The 4678-nt window shown below is 39.9% G+C and overlaps 1 long non-coding RNA gene across 1 annotated transcript; it reads left to right on the top strand.

The window, feature by feature from the left end:
* Positions 1–672: 672 nt before the first annotated feature.
* Positions 673–4477, top strand: LOC129926563 (uncharacterized). The gene is made up of 2 exons (XR_008778257.1): positions 673–3289; positions 3964–4477. It is a non-coding gene; the product is annotated as an uncharacterized LOC129926563 (long non-coding RNA).
* The last annotated feature ends 201 nt before the right edge of the window (positions 4478–4678 follow it).

Here is a 4678-nt window from a genome sequence, read left to right as displayed (position 1 = left end):
GCGACGTTACGCTACTGCACGAAAGTCGCAGCATAAAAAGTCCATTTTCCTTTAAATTTTAGCAACTATTTGACCAGAAAAAAACACCTTTAATTATTATTTATATTTGTTGTAAATATTTCATGTATATTTTATAAATATATTTGACTTTGTGATACTGAAGATACACAGAAATTGTCCATCTTTGTTAGCATATTGTATATTGCATATTTTAGAATTGGTGTATTTTTATGAAAAAATCGCTTGCATAATTAATTTTATAAATTAAACGGTTTGCTTATAGAAAACCAAAAGTAGCCGTTGCACCTAAACTTTTCAAGCCGCATCGCATGGTGAAATGATATTTTTCATAGCTCTTCTAGTTTTCGAGATCTGAGTGTGACAGGCGGACAGACGGACATTTTGCACAAACTTAATAATGAAATTATTCAGAGGTGGAAAGTAGAACTCTCGTGTTTCTATCTATCGCATTGGCAAGCATAACACTGTAGCTGATACATTCACTAGAAACTATCTATCTGAACTCACTCGCAATGACCTTAAATTGCTACATAGGCCTACTAGGCTCTGCCATTACTCGATTATTGCACTATGGATGGGCTAAAAATCGTCCATTCTTGGTTGTGATGTCAGAACTGGGATTAAACAATGTCAAACTTGGGTGGAGTTGAAGCCCCGTATTTGTTTTTTTCGACAGCCGACCGCATAACTGATTAAAGCAACTCAGCCATTTGAAAGAAATATGATGGACTTTAAGGGACCTCTCCCTTTGTTTTAAGAAACAGATATCTTCTTAATTACTTAGACTTGGGTCCTCCCGCGCCGTTCGACGCATAGGGCGGCAAGCTGTCTCCACAAAGATCTGTCACTGGCAATGTCTAAAGCCTCCTCCCACTTGGTGTCCACTGTTCTGAGGTCCTCCATGAAGGTGTGGCGCCAAGTTATACGAGGACGTCCCTGTTTGCGCTTTCCTCGTATTGGCATCTATGTCATTGCAACTCTTGGTATGTGTAGTTCATTTAGTCGGAGAACATGCCCCGCAAACCTCATGAGACGCTCTGTCACAATCTCACTAAGTGTTCGACTCCCTTTTCGGCATAGGATTTCCTTGTTTCAGACCCGATCTATGTAACTGACTCCCAAAATCCGTCTCAGCCATTTTCGTTGAGCCAAATTTAGTCTTTTCTCAATTTTGACAGACGACTTCCATGTTTCACATGCATATGTTGCTGTAGGTATGACGATTATGTTAAGAAGGTGTATTTTTGTCTCAAGTCCAATGGCTTGGCCAAATAGGCTGCAGCCTTTGGAAAATGCTCCCCGCCTTTCCTATTCGGCACGCTACATCATGGTAAGCATCCCCATCATTTGTTATGATGCTGCCAAGGTATGTGAACTTGTCCAGCTCTTCCAGCTTTGACTCGTCAAGTCTGACTGGGGCACCCTTTGCCTTATATCCCACTCGCAAAATTCTAGTCTTTTGCAAGTTTATGCGGAGGCCAGTTTTGGGTGCCTCTCTATCTAGGCTCTCCGTCATTTCTTGTATGCTTTTATTTGTAGCCCCGAGTAAACGGCAAAGTCCAAGTCCGTCATTCGGTTTTGTTCACGCCATGGAATACCAAAGGCAGTCTGGTTCATTGCTCTCCTCATTATGTAGTCGATGGCTTGGAGGAAGAGGAAGGGAGATAAGATGCACTATCAAACGCTTTCTTAAAGTCTACAAAACTGATCGTTAGCCGTTGTTGGTATTCGAGACTTTGTTCTATGATATTTAGTAGAACGAAGATCTGCTCTGCACATCATCTGCCTCTTAAGAAGCCTGCTTACTCTTTTCCGAGTTTCTCATCTACAGACTACTGAAGCCGTCTCAACAGAACACTGCTGAAAACTTTGCCAGGGACAGATAGGAGAATAATGCCCTTGCAATTGTTGCAGTCTGCCAAGTTGCCACTTTTTTTTTTTTGAAGCTTTACAATCACTCCTTTTTGCCAGTCCTCAGGGACTTTTTAGAAGTTCGCCAACAGAGATTTAAGAGATCAGTCATTCTGTTAGCAATGCACTGCCTCCCATATTTTAGCATTTCTGCTGACACCATGTCTAGCCCTGGTGCTTTGTTGTTCTTTAGGACTGCAAAGGCCATGGTAAGCTCCTCTGTTGTTATTGGGTCTGTTTTAACCTTGAGATCATTGTCCGGAGAAGGGTCCTTGAATGTGTAGTCAGGTCTGGAAACAGTTGGTTAAGGGTCTCTTTAAAGTGCTCTACCCATCTTGCATACTGTTCTTCTTTCGTTCGCAAAGTTTTGCCTTGCTTGTCTTTTATCGGTGCTCCATGTCCACTCTTTGCTCCAGTGAGATCTCGGACAATACGTTGTGGAGTCTGTGTCATTTCTGCATGCAGCTGCTTGTGCCTCTTGACCCTTCTATTAAATCCAGTCCGGTTTATCTCACCGACAGCTTCTCTTTACTTTCAGATCTGCTTCCCTATAGGCTTCGTCCGCAAGACTGCGATCCTGTGTTGCATTTTTCTGGTCTCGTCTACGTTTTGGCATCTTTCCTCTCATCGATCAATTTCCATGTTCTGTCTTGTATCCACAGTTCCTTGTATGTACCTCCTTCCGATGACTTCTTCCGCGCACTCAATAGTGGTATCTCTGCAAGAGCCTCGAAGCGGTTCTTTAGTTTCAATTGGAACTGTGATGTGATGCAATTTGGCCTCCGCATAAACTTGGATAAGACTAAAATTTTGCGAGTGTAATATAAGTCTTTGAGCTTGTCTACATTAAATGAGCGGGGCCGTGTGGCTCGTTTTGGTTGGCGTTTCAGTCGGAGTTTACATTTGCCACTGACAAGGTAGTGGTCTGAGCTAATACCCGCTCCTCTGCGGGTCCGCACGTCTAATATTAGATATCTTCTATTACAGATGACTTTTCTACATTTATATTTACAGATGTCTTCCTCTGCGGTTTTCAGCGTACGTCACACACCGACAGGGGTATTTCGTTTATGTCTACAGAAGTGCATAGAAGGGAAACGCGACCAGTAGAACGACCCCATATAGGAAATGGACAAATAGAGAGACTAAATGGAACTTATGGAAAGCCATCACTTTGGTTTAACTTTTTAAGGAACTGGACATAACTAAATTGGAACTAGTATTAAATGGTGCTCTAATCCATCCTGCAATTACTATGCACTTCAACTAACAGCACACAACGTGAACGACTTTTTGGGTTTAACCGAAGAAGTGGCTCAGGGACATCTTTACAAAAATGGTTGACTGTCAGGGAGAGGTATGGCGAGAATGAATGTTAGTTTGATATTTTGGTATGATTGTTGAAGTAATAGAAAATGTCTTAACTACTGAGGAACTTATTGATAAGGAACTTATTGATTGTCAGTTTATTGACAATAATATTATTCATGTTCTGAGACCATTTCACAGAGTACACAAACCATTAAAGAGATTAAACCTAACGAAAGGAGTCTATCGAGTTGTTGGAGGGGGTAAAGTTAAACCAGACCCCAATTGGCTACAAATGTTTTTGTACCTAAAAATCCCCAGAAGACGAAAAAGTCTTAAAGAAGTTTGTCAAGTTGTTGGTGGGGGTAAAGTTAAACCAGACCCCAATAGGCTACAAATGTTTTTGTACCTAAAAATCCACAGAAGACGAAAAAAAAGTCTTAAAGAAGTTTGTCAAGTTGTTGTTGGGGGTAAAGTTAAACCAGACCCCAATAGGCTACAAATGTTTTTGTACCTAAAACTTCCAAGAAAAAGAAAAAAGAAATCTTGACGTAGTGTTTCCCCTCTCCCAGTTGCTGAGAAGGGGAATGTCCACGAGGATCGCCTGAATTCCCGAGTGCGACTTGGCAATAGAGAAAATTCAGCATTGTCTGTCTTCATGTATTTTAATTTTAATTATTTTTTTGTACCAAATCTTAATAGTTATTGTGTTTATCTAAACAGTACATCCGAAATAGCTTGCTGTGTGTTGCACCAAGTAGATGGCTTCCTTCCGGTAAAGTGCAGAGAGCTGATACATAGAGAGTAGCATTACTTCATTAGTAGCGTGAGTGTCCAACGCCTAGACAGATACCTCTGATACCCAGGAGGTTGCACAATCCAGTTTGACCACAGACCATTGTCTACTAGCAGATACACTGTCAAGATTTAGCATAGTTAGATTAGTTATAATTGTTAGAATTCATCTTTTTTTCCCCAATACAATATGAAACGCTGTTATAACTATTAGAGATTGTATCTTGTCATATATTATTGTTATATATAGGAGTTGATCTTTTCTTATATTTTTGCTGTTTTACATACGTTCCAATAGTAATTTAACTTTCCGTGCTACTATTTGTTTTTTTTGTTCTCATTTATTCTTTTCTCTCTTTCCCTTTGTTGTAAATAGTGTCATATAAGTGATAGCCTTAGCTGGATATATTTCTTTTGTTAGGTTAATAGGGGCTATTTCACTTTCATGTACATTATAAACATTTGTGTGTAGATATATATGTTTATATATATGTATATAAGTATGTGTATGACACAGTGTGTGTATGTATGTATATATTTGAATGACTGTTATCTAATAACAGTCATATCGTGAGAGGGGGGATGTCAGGGAGAGGTATGGCGAGAATGAATGTTAGTTTGATATGATTGTTATATCCCCTTG

The sequence above is a fragment of the Biomphalaria glabrata genome, chromosome 6 (genome assembly GCF_947242115.1).
Source record: "Biomphalaria glabrata chromosome 6, xgBioGlab47.1, whole genome shotgun sequence".
NCBI classification, from domain to species: Eukaryota; Metazoa; Mollusca; class Gastropoda; family Planorbidae; genus Biomphalaria; species Biomphalaria glabrata.
Note: the sequence above shows the minus strand (reverse complement) of the source record. Positions and strands in the feature narration are given on the sequence as shown.